The sequence below is a fragment of the Phasianus colchicus genome, chromosome 20, assembly GCF_987193195.1.
Source record: "Phasianus colchicus chromosome 20, bPhaCol1.hap1.1, whole genome shotgun sequence".
NCBI classification, from domain to species: domain Eukaryota; kingdom Metazoa; phylum Chordata; class Aves; order Galliformes; family Phasianidae; genus Phasianus; species Phasianus colchicus.
This window is the reverse complement of record NC_143455.1, coordinates 3,500,050-3,519,456: the sequence shown is the minus strand read 5'-3', so window position 1 is coordinate 3,519,456 and position 19,407 is coordinate 3,500,050. Positions and strand designations below refer to the sequence as shown.

The 19,407-nt window shown below is 37.4% G+C and overlaps 1 protein-coding gene across 11 annotated transcripts in view; it reads right to left on the bottom strand.

Annotated features, from left to right (window-relative positions):
- The window catches only part of QTGAL (queuosine-tRNA galactosyltransferase), a 114,925-nt gene that overhangs the window by 33,456 nt on the left and 62,062 nt on the right, over positions 1–19,407 (bottom strand). The window contains exon 1 of one of the 11 annotated variants that reach the window (XM_090121701.1): positions 10,066–10,135. The exons of the other annotated variants lie outside the window; for them this stretch is intronic. The gene's annotated coding sequence lies outside the window, so the exon portion shown is untranslated. Of the gene's footprint in view, positions 1–10,065; positions 10,136–19,407 lie in introns of those variants that run through there. 11 annotated transcript variants of the gene reach the window in all.

Here is a 19,407-nt window from a genome sequence, read left to right as displayed (position 1 = left end):
GAGAAGGGAGTGGTTATTAATTTTGTCCTCTTGAACAGTGACAGCCAAGAACTATACAAATCAGTCTTTGCAGCTTTAAACAAACTTGTTGTAAACACAACTATGAAATAAAACAGAATCTGGATTTACAGAAGGTAAACCGATTCTTTTAATACAAGATGAAATATCTGGCCAAACAAGACTGAACTTGTCAAACAGTACGTGCAAAGTTAAGGCAGGATACTATGCCTGCTTCCAAGAACTGCAGGAAGTAAGAAGTCCAGCCTCATTTACAAAGGCAGAAGGAAAGCATGATTACTGACAGTCTTCAAAATGCTGACCTCATGAGCAGATGATTTCTTAGCTTGCTGTAGTGGCAACATGAATATTCCCATCTAGTTTTATATAGTTTAATATATAAAATATAGTTTAAAGAAGCAGTGCACAATTGTAAATTTGGTCACAAGCACTTAAGGCTTTACATTTTAAAGGTACTCCTCCTGACTTCAACCTGAGAGTTCCTCAAACTGTTTATATCTGGCAATTTCTACATCCTCCGATGAACCCGAACACAAATCCCAAACCTTATGCATGCAGTTCTATACAGACACTTAAATCAGGTCTTCAAGAAAATTGAAGAAGTCTAATAAAAGTCAATAGGTAATCTCCTCCCACTTCTCCTATGGCATGAATCATCTGACCAAATACAGGCATCCCCTTCAAAATGAAACATGCTATATTCTTACTCCACAAATCAACGGTACAACTTTATTGTCTAGGAAGAGATCACAGGGTGGCCCATTTGAATAAGTATTCTTTCATTATAGGCACTCATGTTTAGTCAGAATAATCCTACCGCTCAATGGCTATGACACTAACAGCTTGTTCATAACTGAAATACACTGGCTGCAGATGCGCTGAATGTCAAAAACTCCCCACAAAAGTCAGTTGGAGCTGAAAGAGTCAGAATAATCCCAGAAAATCAGAGCAGACATGATTAGCCAGTACACGGTTATTAGCTCCACACTAATTACAAGGGCAATTGAATATGGCCCAAACTGAACAATGACCAAACAGTAATCCTAAAAGAAAACAACAGTAGGGAGAAAAGCTAGGCTAGAATGCATTGCATTGAATCTAATTTCTGAATGAAAGAAAATCTTCAAAGAAAGCTTTGAGCCTATTGGAACACACAAAATGTGTTTGGAGAGACTAGAATGCCATTTCCTCAGCACAGCCAGGATCATCAGAGAACACAAGTGTGCTTAATCTTAAAGAGGTGGCTCAGTGTAATTAGTCATGCTCACATGCAAAGAGCACACATCCCAAATATCTCAGTCTGTGTTCCACTGAGGTATTTACTGAAATGAAGCTCAACAGAACAAATTTGAAACACATGCTGCTAACACCAATATCTTTCCTAAATCTAGGCTTCACTGTCCATCTCAAGAAAGACACCACAGTGTTTGGAATCTTACTGAGAGAGCTCAGACTGATGATGAGGTGGCTGCATTACTGCAGGTCACATGCAGGTTTTTAGCTTTAGCCTTTGAATCTGGAACAGCACATCAGATAAGAATCAACAAAAAGGCAAAGAAAGCTGCTTCTATATCAATATTTACAACGTGATGTCAAAATAAGAAAATTTAGATCTTTTGCCACAATGACATATACACGCTAGCTTGTCCTTTGCTATGATTAAAATACCATTCTTGAGATTCTTTTTGCTCTCTGAAAGCTAACTTGAAGAGGAACTTCTGAAAGTTCATCTGCAAGAGGAGAAAACAGTAACTTCAACCTTCTGCGTTTTGGAAATTCTAGATTTCAGTTTGGCTTTGTCATTAACTGCTGAATGCTGTAGAAATGAGTGAGATTGAATTTTGGAATTCAGTATATTGGAAACCAATTTGGACCTAAGAACCTCTCAAACATGGAGAGTAAATGAACTCTCAATAATAGCTGTTAACTTACTGTACAATGTATGCTGTGAGGATTACTTAAGAAAATCTAATGAAGGCACGTTGTCAAAAACTATTTTTCAGGTATAACTCTATTCAGATTTAGAATTCCTGAAGAACATGGTGTTGTCACAATCAGATTGGAATTCCCCCTTCATCATTGTGGTTTTCAAGGTCACACAGGCTGCTATTTCAGCACTATATTTCTTAAATTATTCAGAACTTTTATTGTCATCTGGTTTTATTCCAAGGATCAAGTAGCAAGTATTTGAAACTGATTTACTCTGGTCTGTCCTTGCCAACTGCTCAGCTATCAAATTCCATTCAACAATTAGAGAAATCCTCTGGACAAAAAAAATCTAAAGAATATAGAGTTGATAAAGTGGGTTTCATTTGTTTTGTTTCAAAGCTGTCAGCAGCACATGTGATTCTGGTTCCCACTGATGTTCATTTCAGATCATGTCAGCATTCAGCAAGAAATCTAAGCTTCATTACAGAGAAAGGCATTCATGTGTTTACAGTAACTCTTCACAGAAAAAGTTCTATTTTCCAAATCAGCAAATCAAAGTCTACTAGCAATGTGCCAAAAGAATACATGCAGATGGTGAAATAACCTTATTGCTTTATGTTCTGGAGAATATAGTGAGGAAGCTAACAGTTCTCATACTTAATCAAGAGCCCAAATTGCTTTTCAATGTAAGAAGCTAATTCCCCCAAATTTCACATATAATTCTACTTGTGCTATAATATTCATGAAATATTCATTATAACAATACAGATCAGGATTAGAAACAATTTCCTGTGCGATGGTAGAAGCTTAGGTTGAAGCTTTCCAATACCCTGAGTCATTCATTTACACATTAGAGAAGCCAAAACAACATAGCAAAACAAAAATGAGGAGGCTGAGGGACACAACCATTTTCTGAGCTATAGGAGATGATAGGCTAAAGATTCATCACTTCTGATGTTAAGATACCAGTACATTAATTTAGTAGTGAGTGCACCAGGACTTCATGACAGCAGCTTACTGGGTTTACAGTCAGAGTCAGGTATGTGTGTTGGTGTGACTGAAGAGGAACAGCAGCAAGGAAGCAAGAACCCTTGTCCTACTTCAGGAAAGTTTCAGGCAAATAATTTTTTGCAAAAAAAGAATTACAACGAATTTACTAAACTTTAAAGAGTCTAACCAACCAATCTGGTATGGGTTACATTAAGTGAATTTATATTGTATTGAACTTTTTTTTTTTACCCTTTCCCATGCTTATATAAATAATTGACTGTATCACCTAATCATTGCATGCTTCAATATCAGCTGAAAATCTGTTCTAAAGAAGCCAAGAGCTGGCAGAGCAAAAGAAATTTAAAAAAAAGATCAGAAATAAAACATGCTGTAACTCCATACTGAATGTTTGACATACACATAGTAATTCTGGTACAGAATTTAAATAATATAAAAAAACATTTTGCATTCAAAGTAGGACAATCCTAACTATACAGGCTAAACAGTAACACCTGGAAGTGCTTGCTTCCAGAGGTAATACATTAACTATGGCTTTATAGTCTAATAAATTTGTATTGAATTATGTTCTTGCTTTATGCAAGCTAGCTTACACCAGTCTCATGCTGAATAAGCTGACAGTACTGTGAATATCTCTTTATCTTAGTTGAATGCTCCTGGAACAGTGTGATAGCAAATACCATTCTTCTGGTCTCTTATTTACTAATGACAATAAATTATCCTTCTACTGAAATCTACAGAATGGAGGCATGCAAAGGGAATAACCTGTATGATTTTAGCATGTCTTGCATCTTTTTTCTTGTCTGTAAGTTGCTAAAGGTGGTCTTTGTAACATCCATGCCTTAACAAGTCTCTAATTCTTGGAAAGTTTCCAGTATTTAAAGAGTCAAGTATTTACAATGGAAGATTACTCCATTTAACAAAATGAAGCACTCTATACCAAGAGGTTGTTTACTTCCCTTGCTGTTTGTGCTGAGCTTACACCACAGAAAAGAGAAAACAATCTGCTTGAAGTCATATTCAGAGTATGCTGTGATTAAAACAAACAAGGAATCTGCTAGAGAAGCAGCACTGACAAGTGCTCATGTCATATCTTAAAAATGACCTTCCATCTGACAGTAGGACATGCCAGTTTGTATTGTCGCAAAGTAAAGATGGAAAAGGTCTTTCAGATGTGGAAACAGTTCCAGGACAGGACAGTTCATAGAAAGACTCATACAAAGACTTACAAATCTTCAGTGCTCAGACGACTTGAAAGTAGTTATTATTCATTTCCCATCCATAAAAATATCACCTATGTCCATAACTTATTATTTAATATTTTATATACCAAAAATCATATACAGTATGAAGGTAATCACGCTAATCCTGTCAAAATCTGGAAAAGCTGTAATATCCAAGGAACATCTTCAGCTCTGCTAGCAAGGAGTGCCCACAATGAACAGAGCAGTCAGTTGTTTGCTTCTCTGAAACACACTGGTAAAGATGAAAGCAAATTCACACAAAAAGCAACACGTGAAAGGTTTCCACACACCACCTTCAAAAATTCATGTTTAATTGATATGTGTGTAAATTTCCTGGCAAATTTTAACTTTCGTGAATTTTAAAATAGAGGTATTTTGAAAGAGAAATATGCAGTTTAAATATTTTTGAGCATTCAGATTTATCCAGAAGCCTAGCATATCTTACCTATTAATGCTCACCAATCTTTTCAAATTAATGTAAACGTAATTTAGAAGTGGAGGAAGATAGGAACTTCAAGCATCTTCTGAACATTACGTTAGGATACACTACTTTTCTGAAAGAGTGGTCAGGCACTGGAATGGGCTGCCAGGGAGGTGGTGGAGTCACTGACCCTGGAGGCATTCAAGGAGCATTCAGATGTTGTGTTAAGGGACATGCTCTAGTGAGAGCTATTGGTGACAGGTGGAAGGTTGGACTGGATGATCTTGTAGGTCTTTTCCAACCTTGGTGATTCTATAGTTCTATAGACATGCACAGAATTCTAGGTAAAATGATCACTTTTAGGGTTTGTAGTTTAGCCGTGCTAATTCACTCACAGAAGATCCACAAGTACTAGATATTCATGCAGATTTGCTGTATTTATTTCAATATAAATGGAATTTCTTTTGTGTTTGTCATGCTGACCCCTGCCATAGGCTTTTAATATTTAGAGGAGGTAAAGAGAAAAAAAAAGATTAGATCTTAGACTACATTATGAGTATTTGATTAACAACTGCAATAGTAGAATGTTTTCTTTAGGAAATCAAAGCTAATGTTACCCTAAATCCCTCCCTCATGTCTTCCATCATAACACAAGTCTTTGGGGAGTATCAAAGTACTGAACGCATTCCAGTGTCCCACGACTACTTGATTTGTATTCTGTATCACTTCAAAACTGTGAACAGGAGAACAACAACAACGGCAAAGTAAAAATCAGTTAATTATATTAGGAAAGGACATTTAACTGCTAGTAGAAAAGAACAAGGAGTATATTGCACGAGGCAGAAAATGAAACTATTATCACAGTTTTGTTTTACAGAAATGGCCTAATATTAATGTTCTGTATGTTGTTTCAGATTTTTAATCCCATAATACTTTTTCATAATGATATATACTTATTGGGCAAAAAAGAACAGTACTTTCAAGGAAGTTTTTACATGCACATACATTTTTAATAATAAAAGGACCTACTGCATGTCAAGAGCTCAGTGTCCCATCAGAACATTGTGGATTTTAGCAGTGAAGAAAAAAAAAAACTGGGAAGACATCAAACTGAGAATACGCAGAAATAAAAATTAAGGGTCCATTAATTTGTAAAAGCCTGAGAAAAAACAGAACTGAGGGCACTACAAAGTTTTCCCTCCTACCCACATTCTCTTGTTTCAGCCTCCCTAATTACTTGCTGATAGGTTTATATGCGGGATTTGGTTTTGTAGGTTCTCTCACTGCCTCCCAGCCAACAACCTGATTAGCATTTCCTTTTATTTGGGATTTCTTTCTCCATACCCACAACTCTCAAAGCATAGGGAGTCTGGAGGTCATATGGTATCTCTGAAATTGGCTTCTAAGTATGCATCTCCTGACATTTATTCCAAACTTGAAGCTCTACCTGAAGTCAGCATGCCCTGATACTGTTCTGAATTAGTTATTATTTGATCAGTCAGTCATTCTATCAAAGCAGCATCTTAAAATATTTTAAAAGTCTCAAGAACTCAATGATAAGAAAGAAGGTCATAAGTAATTTGAGATCTTGCTAATGGAGGTTTGTATGAACCAGGCTCAGACTACCTGTGCTCCAATTAGAAATCAGCAATAAAGAGCAGGGACTGGGGCCCACACTCACCCCACCTGGATCAGAGATGTGTAGGCAGACAGCCCAGACTACACGAGTCCTCTCTATCAGAAAGAATTTCTGATGGGGAATAAAACTCATTCCGGATCCCTGCTGCATCTGCAGTGAATGCAATGGGGCTCTTAAAGGAGTGAAGCTCCTAAATTCTAGTGCAGGTAAACACCTTTCAGTGGCTACCTGTCCTAGCCTTGTGTACCCACACATTTATGTTGTTAGACTATTATAACTATGCTCAAACTGGCCAAAAAAAATTCTGTAGTAAGCAGCCAGCTCTCATATCATGCTGTGTGAAGCTGTTAAGTTCAGCTAACAATGATCAAAGAAGTAAGACAAAGTCAGATTTGCACATATGTAGAAGATTTTTTACATTCTTATTTAATGCCTCAGTCTTACCCTGTCCTGCAGAAACATCTACACCTCTAAGAGCAAATAAGGGTCACCTGGCATTTAGCATAGTACCATTAATAAATAGAAATGGCATCATAGAAACACAACACAAGAATGTTCTTACTCTAATTACAATTACAAATAAAAACACAACATCTAAAAGAACCTAACAATCAGAATAAATAAAGTCACCAAAAAGCTGAAAATCTGCAGAAGAAACATATGCTGGAGTTGTACTTAACAACGTAATTTCAAATTTGAGAACAGCAGTCTTGGCTATACTAAAAATCACCAGCACCAGCTGGAAAAGATCTGCTAAGAAGCTTTAGAGACACCTTTGAAAGTTTCATGGGTCACTCAACAAAAACACCTTGGTTTGTCACACACATCCTGCCAAAAATGATTAAGATTTAAATGAGGTAGCGTAAGAAAAACAAAAGCAGAATAACAAGATAAACCAGCAATCCAAGAGGAGTTTCAGCAATGCTTTCTCTGTATTTTTTCCTAATGGTGGCTGATGGAAATTATCATAAAGGTTGGTCCAGTTTTTTCTATAGTAAGGAAATACATCATTTGCACATCCCTAGGGGAAAGAGCAAATCTCTTTGCCAGCACGGATGGAGCTTCCAGTGTTACAAACTAAGAAGTTAGGAGTTCCATTGCAATAAACAACCGTAATTCAGGGTTCAACACTGGCATAAGAAAAAATTAAAGAGAGCAAGAGCATTAATCAGATCCTCAGATGAGCTGATCTAATTTAACCTTACGTTAAGCACAAATCTGAAGCTCAGATTCCCTGTGCAAGCTCCAAAACAAGTACGTTTCTAGACTTAAGTCACCTCTGTCCTGCAGTATCCCCAAACACATTTGCTTCAAGTTCCTCTTGGCCAGTACAGACGATAGTGGCTGTTCTGAATCCAGTTCAGGAACACCTGCATCCTTCCCAGCACTGCATGGGGATCTCAGCAAATCTAACACTCTGGGAATTAGACTGTAGTGTTTGGTTTAATAATACCCAACATAAGCAGTGTAACTTCTTTCTGGAAGTGGGGATCTCTGCACCACTTCACAGGGAAATCCTACATAAAAATAAATGACAGAACCAGAAGGACTCACGTACCTCAGTAACAGAGCCTAAGTTCCAAAACCAGCACTACCTCAGAAATAACGTGTTAAATCCTGAATCAGGAAGCCATTGCTTTAAAAGCACATATATAGGCAAACTGTGCACGTTTAAATATTTAGTTAGGTTGAGACACTTACGGGGCCTGTTTGCCTACACATCTCTGATCCAAACAACAATTTTTCCACATACACATGTTATTCTACTCCAAAATTCTTTGGAAACTGGAAGGAGAAAAAAGGCAGCCTGAGGAAGAGAAAATGCATTTTCAAAAATATGCCAATTCATCTATAAAAGCCAGATTTTTTTCAATATTCACTTGCACCTTCTCTTTGAACAACAAGTTTTCTTTACTAATTTGAATTCACAGAGGCAGTAGCAAATTGTGATCTTCCAGCTAAAGCATTTTAGCCATACCACCCAGTTCCACAATAATGAATATGTTCTTCCCCATAAAAATCCCTTCAAATACAGCCAAAACGACCATAAAGTTGATGAGGTGTAATACCTTTAGGACTTATTATTCTGGCACACTTCAAGCAACACTCTATGAAAAAAAAGCCAGCCAGTGCTGGTTCTAAGAAATACAGCTGGTGTCAGGGTAGTAAGCTGTCACTGAGGTACCAGCCAGAGAAGGAAGCCTCAAACAGCAGTTCTCTGGACTCAGACCTTCAAACTCACCAACATCATTTCTAAGTAGACAAAAAATACCAACTGGCAATCTTTCAGCTTCTCATGAAAACGAATAGAAGACATCAGCTCTCTAAAGCTTGTGGAACATGGAAGGATGTCCTATCCAATCAAAAACTCAACTTATTTTTCTACTGCACTGAAAGGTCTGAAAATTTAATTCTAAGAAATAGAGAACATGGTTCTGTATGGTCTTGCTGCTTTTTGTACTGTATGATTGCCATGGAATGTAAGGAAAGAAAGTATCCTCCCAGCTGAAAAAAACCCACCTTTAAAAGAAGTACCAGAGGAAATCAGAGAAATACACTTAACTTCAGTCCATGCACATGCTGTAGCTGCTTCCCCTCACCATGTGTGCCAGCTTTTTAGCACTGGAGCAAGTGAGACACTTCAGGCACTTTAATTTGAATTAGGTTGTTTCTAATAACCTCTTCCCTTCATTTCCAAGGGGAACTTCTCACATATTTCATTCTATACACTGATACTATATGTTTACGCCAACTGCCACTTAGAAAAGACATAAACCAGGTTTATGTATGCTATCTGCAAAATGTAAAGTGAAAAAGTACAGCAAGTTGCTGTACGGTGTTTTAAGTTAAATGGTAGATGTTGCTGTTTCCACTTACATCAGTAAAAATATACACTACCTTCACTGACTCCAGTAGAATTACTGCACCCAGAGCATAACTGGATAAATTTGTGTCTTCCTCTCTGTAACACATTCCTGACCCGTCTGTAAGATCCTTCCCAACAGAAGGAGCTCTCTGGAGCAGAGATGCTGCTTCCTTTCAGATCAGTGAGTCAGCAAAACAAATTCACCGCTGCCCGACCTGAGATGAAAGTCAGCAGCGTTCAGAGGAGTGCATCAACATGCCCAAACAGAAGGCATTTCCACTGACTTGGGAAGGCCTCCAAAACGGCCTCACAACAACAGGTCTTTTGCAGACATCGTGGGTAGACCTGAAGCTTTACAAGGAAGTATAACTACATTAAAGCAATTAAAAAAAAAAATCCAATTTTCACACAGAAATAACAGACACTTCTATCATCACCAAAGGACAATCAGACAAGTTTTGCTCAACTTTATCATACCGCTTCTAACATTTCTGTGTCAGGCTGGCTTTATCCTTCACTGCCAGGTTGTAAAGTTCGCAGCTCCTGATGAACCCCCGCAACTCAGATGAACCCCTGCAGCTCCTGTCCCTGGGCACCAGCCCTGCTGCCCCCACACCAGCTCACCTTCCCTGGCACCCCCACTTTCAGTACTCCTTGCCATGCTTGAAGCATTCATTACACGCAGGAAAGGTGTGTCTTCCAGCTTTACTTCAGGAAACTAAAACAAAGAAGCTGTTCTTTGATGTAAAAGGATAGGAAGACAGCAAGATCTTCAAGGAAAAAATATTAAAAAAAAAGGAGAAAAACTTGAAACTTCCTATGCTGTCACAGCTGTTCTGGTCCTTGCATTCTGTTTAAATATTTTTCAGCCTCACAGTCAAACAGTTCAAAGTAACACAATACATATGCTCTGTAACAACAACTATCAGAGCTGGTTTACCTCATTTCTGCCACAGCATAAGACCTGCAAGTTTCTATCACCTCATCACCTGTCCTGAAATAAATACATAAAGGAGAACACTTAAGATCAATGTTATGACAAATGATCCATATCCCATCCCTTGTCTTGCTAAATCTTAGAAAGCTAATTATATCTTTTGAAAACAAAATGTTCATTGATCACAACGAACATTTAAGTATTTATGATCTAAGTATTTTTGGCAGAAATATACTAATATAAGCTATAATTCTATGGGATTCGTTTAAATTTTTTAATCTCAAATAAAAAGATTGAGTGACTGTTGTGTCTACTGAGGGACTATTATGTCTACTGAACATCACTGTAGCTATCAGTGATTGAAATCAAGTTATCAAAGTTAAAAACACAACGCTTTCTTTCTATAAACCACACATTCCAATGAAATAATTTCCTTCATAGAAATTGCAAATTACTTCATCTTAAATAGTCACTTACTAGCAATGAATCTCAATATTTGCTGTGCTAGACTACATACATATTCTAAGACAAAATCACCACGAATAAAGAATGGATGTAGAGAAACACATTTCTCCATGACTGCCATGTTTTAACAGATGTTACTTTCACAGGGTGCCAACTTCTAAAAGCTCAATGAAGCTTTTTTGAGTGATAAACACTGATAAAAAAGCTTTCTTAATATATCTCAAGCACTTCATTCCTACTCTTTATGAAAAAAAAAGTTGGGGTCAGTGTTTTTTGTTTAAACCAAGCTACCAATAACATTGAAAAAGTCAGTGAAACCTTCAGATTCTGTCAATCTTATCACCTGTTGCCACAATAGTCTTGCCATTCTAAGTAGTTCTCTTTTATAGTAGTAGTTATTCTTGATTTACTAACAACAAGTAGTAATTAGAATTCTTCATTCCAATGTAATTTCTCATTAGTCAACTGAAATCAGTAAATATCTTTAGACTGTAGATGACACCCTTCAGTGGAGTAAAAATAGCTTCCCCCAAAATTCAGTGAAAGGCAAAACGCGGTGCTTAGATCTCAAGTAACTCAGAACCTGATGACAGATCACAAGTTTCAATCCTGTAAGGAGAAAATACTTTATTTAAAAGGCTTTTGGAATTACAGATGATTTATGTCACCCTTGGGCATTCCTCTCTTGGTCTTGAAATAAAAAAGAAACTGTTAACATGAACTTCTGATCAAAGAGTATCTTTAGGAAACAGAAAGTAAATTTTTCTTTTTGTGTTTGAAAAGGTAAAACATCAGTGCACCCTGGAAAAAAATAATCATAACAAGCTGAGTTATAAGATTCAAAGATAAAGATTAAAACACAGCATTGCTGTGAGCTTTGCTGTCAGATGTTCCACACTAAAAGTGCCCCAGTGTTGCTCAGCTCAGATGGATGAAGCCTCTCTCAAAATGAGAATTACCATAGCTGGCCTCTACGCAGGAAAAGCATAAACTTTAACAAGTTTCAATATGGAATAGGTAACTAAAGCAATAGGAAGAGACAGGGAATGAAACAGAGCAGGGCAAGGTGATGGGAATAAAAGCACTCTGCAGAAGAACTTTCAGCAGAAAGAAATGCTGCAGGTAGATTACAAGAGCCTGTAGGAAAACCTACACGGCTTGAATCAGTAAGCAGAGATTAGTTACCCCTGATTCCTTTATACTTTATTCAGGAGGGGTAAAAACATATATTTTTTCATACATTCTTGATGAAGACTCTAGACTATAACAAGAAAGATTTGTTTCTTGTTTTTACTGCACCAAAACAACTCATAAGACCCCAAAGTTTGCCTACGTACTCAGCAATGTTGTGTATGAGGCTAACACCTTTCAACATGCTCCAACACATCTCGTAACTCTGCAGTTGATCCTAATTCACATGAAGTCATCTTAAAGAAAAACAGAAGTAACATGATATATTCATTTATTTTATAAATGTCTGCTTTTACAGACTAAGACATGTGGATTTGATTTTAATCTACAGAGCTTTGTTAATGAACTTCCTAAATCCATCCTAAAACACCCTGCATCAAATAAGTTAGCGTAAATTAACTTTAATACATTCTCCTCACTCTTGGCTAATCTGTGAATTAAAACATACCATAAAATCCTTTGTACAGATTTTATATGATACTTTGAACATAAATAATTTAAACATTTTTCAAAACTTCATTTCTCACCATTAACTTTTACTTTTTTCTCTGAAAGTTTATGACCATGCCAAGTGTTCTAAATCTGCACGATTTACTGTATTTACTGTAATATGGTAGTTCTCTGATACTCTACAAATGGCCTGAAGTATGATCAGCTGCATCTTTAGTTTGTTGGGAAGTAATGCAGTCATTGGTTCAGAGCTTCTTTCTCTTCCAACAAAATTCTACATCTTTACTTTTCCTCTCTCATTTTTCACTAACATTTCTTCCTTTCACACGTACTTCATTTGTACATAGCTATTTTTAGACTACAAGTCCCTTTAGATTTACTCTCTTTCCATTCCCACTCCTACACACCAATTTCACCTTTTTCTCTCAAGCTTTATGGTATGTCTTTTCTTTGCCTCATCCTATATTTCTCCCCAAACTGCACAATTATTTCCCTGCCACCCACTATTTTTTTCTGCACTGTTTTCCTCATATTTCTCCTTTAATGTACTACTCTTTTCCTATCTACTTTCCCATAAACATTCTCCTTTCATCCTCTTACCAAATGATTCAAGTCACTGCAATCCGTGGCTCTTGACTCCAGGTCACAACACATGCTAATAGAATACAGCAGTAGATGATTCCTAGTGCAGTTCTTACATTTGCCTTCTTACACTTCTTATTTGCCAGCAGATTTCTAAACACTCAGTTTAAATACCACATGATCACTACATCCACATTTATAGAAAAAAACATCACCAGGATTATATTTATGTTAGAAAATGCATTTTAGATTAGTAAATTTGATTAACGTAAAATTACATTTACATTAGATTTTAGTGTAGCACTGAAAGTCTTCTGCTTAACCTGTGAAGTTAAAGGCAGTTACTTTGGGAGTTTTTCCCAAAAGCACTGTATAAATATATATAATTGTCTTACCAGAGAGCACGTGTATTCTGGCTGAATTAGCTCTGAAAATAGTTACATCAGATGGATGTGTTACCACCTCCACAAACACCTCAGTTTTATTTTGGGAAAGGAACAATGGTTGATTATTAGATCTTAAATAATTGGCTAGCAGTTTTAGAAAGAGCTTGAAACAATAGCCAGGCTGAGATGTCATTAAGCCAGCTTCATCAGATTTGTCTGAATAGAATTGAAGGGTGGAGCAGCTGCACAGTCAGAATGGTTGTGAAAATAAGACAGATAGTGGAATGACAGGGCATATGGGGAAGCACTGCAAAACCCAAGGAAGAGGACAGAGCAGCAGTGAATGGGGACAGAAGTGCCATCCTAGCATACATGCTGCTGTTTTATCAGCAGAATCTCTCGAGATGAAAGATGAGTAACTACCAACTGCCTAACAGGACACAGATGAAACTCTTCAAAGAGAATCCAGCTGTGCTGCCACTCATAACAAAGGCAATAGCTACCAGTACTCCAAGCTGGGAGCCCCAAACTGCCAGAGTCAATACTGATAAAAGCTCAGGCTGCCAAAGGCACTGCATCTAACTCCAGAGATCTAAAGCCTACTGTTAGGAGTCCCTAAGCATCCCAGCCAGGTTTGATACCACACAGTAATGATCAAGATACACCAAAGGGATAATGGCTATCCTAGAATATTCCTTTTCTTTTCTTTGTCCTCACTCACCAGTCACACAATCACCTGGCAAAGGACAATTATTTTGGGGCATCAGTCAGCAGTACCTAGCAGCTGGCCTGAACTGTTTTGTGCCCATTAAATAGGATTTGTCTTCTGCTTCTGACTCTTGCATGCAACCTGCCTTCTAAGCCAACCCTAGCTTCTGATCCAGGTTTGTTCTATGCAAAACAGAAACATCCCCAGATTTGACTTCTAAGGAGCCCCTTACCATCGTGTAAAACCAGCACTGCCTGGAAGAGCACTGCATCTCAATACAGACAAGACTTACACAAAACCACCTTCCCATGGCTGCACCGCTTGTCTTATTTAACCAAACAAGGACAATTGTAATCTGGGTATCCAGCCTGGTAATCAAAACACAAAACTGATCCTAGATCTCCTTCATAAACATGCAGCCCCCAAATTAGTATGGCTAACTATTCTGGAAAAAACAGAAATGCAAAGCCCATCAACAAGGATCAAACATCCTTAAGGTGAGTTAGAAAGACAACGAGTGCACAGATAGCTTTCCAGAAGAGCACATCACACAGCAGTTTTTAATAGAATTCCTTCCAGAACTGAGATCCAACACAGGGAAAGCAGAAGGGATGGGAGTAAGGAAAGCAGTTTTTGTCTTTCCTCTCAATGGAACCTGCTTGAATCTTAAGGTTTGGCCCAATACACAATACAGTAAGAGGAACTGGAATAGTCTCTGCTAAAAGGGTCACAGTAATAACTTACTAAGAGAACCCAAGCAGTGTGCTTGCACAGAATATATACTTGGCATATAGCAAAATAAATCCACTCCAACATAAAACTTGTTCGCAGTTACGCCTCATTTCAAATTTGAATATGGACCACATGTTTGAGGATTAAACTGGTGAAGCCAATCTGTCTCTTCCAGGAAACATTAATGCAACAATTGGGCTATAGAACTGTCAATTATTTCATACAGACCAGCTGTGCATGAACCATTTTGTGCTCCCCGAATACAAGAAGATGATCTTCTGTTACAAGAGCCTTACACTCGAAACATAGACTCACATAATTGAGCCAACTGAGTCTTTCTGAGGATAAGGAAAAAAAAATCTACACACATTACTATTGCAAAGAGGACACACTGCATTTCTGAGTTCTCCCAGCCTGAGGTGGGCTTCAAACACCCCTTTTTTCTGTTACTACTCTTTATACTGTGAGCTGTTTTTTTTTTGTTTTTTTTTTTCACAATTTTGTGCAAGAAAGAAACTAAAAAAGGGACACTGAACTTGCACATTCTTTAGCTCCTTTGTTTTTATTGCTGCACACAAATGATGTTTCACCAGCCAGCAGACTTCAATGGAGAACAGGGGCTGCCAAACTCTAGAATTACAGGTTAAAGAGAGACAAGATCCAAATGAGCAGCCCAGGATCCATAAATCTCAAGCAACTCTAGATTGCACTGAAGCTTATCTTCTCTTTTGATCGCATTAAGCAGACTAACCAGGCTTTTCCAGCTATCAGCATTGAATAATTTGAGAAAAGACACATGGAAAAGCTGACAGCTTTTCTAATTAATTTTCAGTGTTTAGCTTGTGACTTCAGAGAGGTATAGAAGAGGAAGAGACATACCAAGTTGTGCTGGGGAAGAAGCACCTACTGCTTCTTGTCTTGTACTTCTAGGAAAGTAAATGTTAGCATTATTAGTTACATTAATTACTTCTGATAATAATCATGTCTAATTATCTATTTTGTTTTGTAAAAATCTTCCAGGTAACAACAAGCGAAGCAAGAGCCACACTCTCACTTAGGTACCTCTTTATCCTTTAGAAGGCAAACTTAGAGACAAAGTCAATCAGCCGAGAGTCAGAAAGAAGTAGAAAAAATAACCACAGACAGAAGAGCCTCACCCAGAACACAACCCACGTACAGGTTGGCAAAAATGTCTCTTCTAAACCATCAAAAGCATTTTAGTTTTAGATGCACGCTGGTTTTCATTATTTGAAGAGTTCCCCCATAAAATCCTCACTTCTGTGATCACATTACAGCAATAGTGTGCGGTTCCTACCACTCATTATTAAAAATTGCACAAGAAGAGTCTTCTGCACAAGAATTCAATTTTGTCCTTCAAACCACCCAACTAACTTATTAAATAAACATGTCTGTGATACAAGAGTAAGGCCTAAAAAGAGACTGAATACTTTCATGTGGCATCACATCAAGAAACAAGGTAAATATTTCTCTTCTTTACAAAACACTGACACAAACAGCTCAAATTCCACCCAATTCCATGCTGGTCAGTGGTGGGGCTTCACTCAGCATCAGCACAGCTGGGACTGTAAGCTGCAGCAAGCACAATCTGAACACTCTGATCAGCACTCAGTATTGAGACAGAAAAAGAGGTTAGAGATGAAAACCTTGTTCAAAGTTGTTGCTTACACCAGACCCACCAAGTTGCTCAGAAAAAGCTCTGTGCAGAGAGTTCAAGCTGCTCTGTCAGGCAGCCTTAGAAATATTTTGAGCTATGGGAATTTCTCCTTGGTTTTCTCTCCCTCCCTGTTTTAAATACAGACTTTTATGAACCAGCATTCAACTCTAAACTTCACACGGGGGCATTGGGTCACCTATATTACAATGGCTAATTCACCATGTATTTATACCATAAATTATGTTTCATTTCATAAGAAAAATAATTTCCTGTCAAAATGAAAGTGCTCAATTGAAACGCCAGACCAAACAGCAGGCCCCAACCCAAAAGACTCATTAACCTAATTTTATCTAATGCATACCTATGTGGAGGCAAAAAGAACAATTATGAATCCATAATTTTATTATCTGGATCAGAAGATTATTTTAGAATGTGGAAAAAATGGTCTCAGAGAGCTATAAGTATATACATTGTGCTGACTGTCTACATCTGTATTGCTTCCATCCACGTCTCTGTGAACTTCAATATGAACTTCAATATGAAACTTTCAATATGAAATTTAAACTATTCAGTGAAGTGCTTGAGTATTTGTACTCAGGTATTCAAAGTATTCGAGCTTCCAGTGATCTGTCTTTCTCTTGGAAACTTTTTGTCTTACGGAGAAATACTGAATAATTTGTATTGCAAATAACAGATTTCTGGTGCCCTGCACCTCCGCCAAGAAGAAAAAAGCATAAGGTGTGAATAAAGCAAGCTACCTTTGTTAAATAGCTGTGAACATCAACTCTGAAAATGCCACTCGACAAACATCTAAAGGACCTCCCTCCAGAAGCCCCAGCTCTGAGCACAGTCTGCTGAGCAGGCCTTCAGCACTGCCTGTAACAAGAGAGAAGGAGCACAGCTCACATTCACAGCCCTCCCACACCAGAACACCCTCACCATGCCTTTGCTCACAGCTACACGTTATGTTCCACACTAACAAGCAGGAACTGAAGGGCATATGAATAGCAGCATTTTTAGCATGCGTTGAATGCAATTATGTCAAATCCATACATATTCAGAACTCAAAGAAACACCATCAACAAAACCCAAGCATTTCCCTTTCTCACAGGAATACTTAAGAATGTAAGTACATCAGATTTGCCTCCCTTGGGAGTTAACTATATAGATCTTATCTGATGAAACTCCAAACTTACCTATAATTAAAATGTCACCTTAGCAGTTTTTTTCCTGTTGTTTTAAAAACTACTACATGCCAATTTAAAAAGTAACAAAAACTGGAAATAACAGAGATATGAACCCATAGAATGAGATATTCACTGGAGACAAACTGCAAAAGAGAACTGCAACAGTACATTATCAAAACCTCCATCCTGAAAATGCAGAAAAGTAGCTCCCTAACAGAGGGCCTCAGCCCAAAGCTCAAATAAATCACTTCAGTGGCTTTTCCCCCTCTTTGACACAGAGATGCTTGCTAGTGCTGGGTCACTGAAAAGATTGCAGTGGCAAAGATTTAAAAGAAAGTAAACAGTAAGACAATTTAAATAATAAGTCAAAAAAATTGTTTTATCATCAGATTGAAGGTCTTCCAAATGCTAAAGAGAAAACGACAAATAGAGGACACTTGAACCACTAACAGCAAAGACCATGCAGGAAAAAAAAGGTTACTGATCAGAAGAGAAAAATGAGTAAATATAAAAGAGGAGAAAAAGTATGAAATTAAAGTGATTGGTGGATAGGTTATCTCCATGACTTCATTATTATTTAGAAGCTAATTCTGTCACTTTTGGAGCATGGACAATCTGCCGTTTATCTACGTGGAACACTTGAAAATGGATCAAGCTAACAATTAGTCAGCTCTGTGAAGAGCATGGAACATTGTCGTGACATGCAAGACACTTTCTAAACCATATCTTTAATGCATTTAGTCACACTGGAGGGACCAAGGTTCCTCGTTTCTTAAAAATACATTGATAAAGTTCCAATTGCCTTTTCCATGAGATTTTCCTGCTGCTAATTGTAGAAAACCCCAAGAGAGAGTAAAAATTAAATGAAACATCCATAACCTGCAACAAAGATTGGTGCCATCTAATAATGACTAGGTGAGAATTAGAAAATAGCAAAGACAACCTCCTCAATTTTAATACTCTGTATAATACATACATACACACATCAGTGCTGCCCATTTCATTATTTATGGAAGTCACAGAACTTTCAAAAAATGCTCTTTTCCAAATGCAAATTATTTCTTTGCGTAAGAGCTTACATAATTCTACAATCTAATCTCTCTAAAGAGCACCTGAATTTGAGACATGAATGGCTACATTTAACTGTCATCTTTTTTTCCTGTTGGTGAGGCCTTGGCTTGAACCTCAGCTAGGAAGACAGTCTGTGTTCACAGTTGCTGAGAAGGGCCCTGTTTATAACCCTCTGTTTTTCTAAAGTGCCACTTGAAAATTAAAAATAAGACACAAACATTTTTCCTTCCATATGACTGTAAATGATGGTTGGACTAGATGACCTTAATGATCTTTTCCAGCCTTAATAATTGCACAATTCTATGAAATCAACTAATAATTACAGATGCAAATCCATAAAGCACAGCATCAGGGCAAGGCCCAGCATTTGATCGTAACACCGCACTTAAGAGTCACAAACAAGTCTTTGTCACAGCCAGACTTACGCTATTCCACATTAATACCCCTGGAATAATACATCTGCACTGATACAATAATGTATCATTAATACAGAGCACATCATAGAAAGCAGACCTTTGTTGAAACAAAGATTAGTATTACCAGATTCTCACTTCTTTAGAAGAATATTCTTTGTCTTCTGGGGACTTTGGCTTTAGAAGCAAACAATAGAGCTTCAAAATACCAGCAATTCCAAATAGCTTGAAATACAAGTGTCACTGACAGATTTCATTCAATGAAAATGACATTAACTGTCAACAAACCAAATACTATGAATGAATTAGAATTCCTTTTCTTCATTAAACCTTCCTAATCACACAATTACTGCTTGTTAGAACAAGTTCCCTACACAGTCCTTCTGTCAACAACAAATAATCAGGTTCACCCACCTGAAAATTTGGATAAACTATTTGAAATAATAATGGGGTGCCTGCATAAGCCCACTCTTTGTCTCCATTC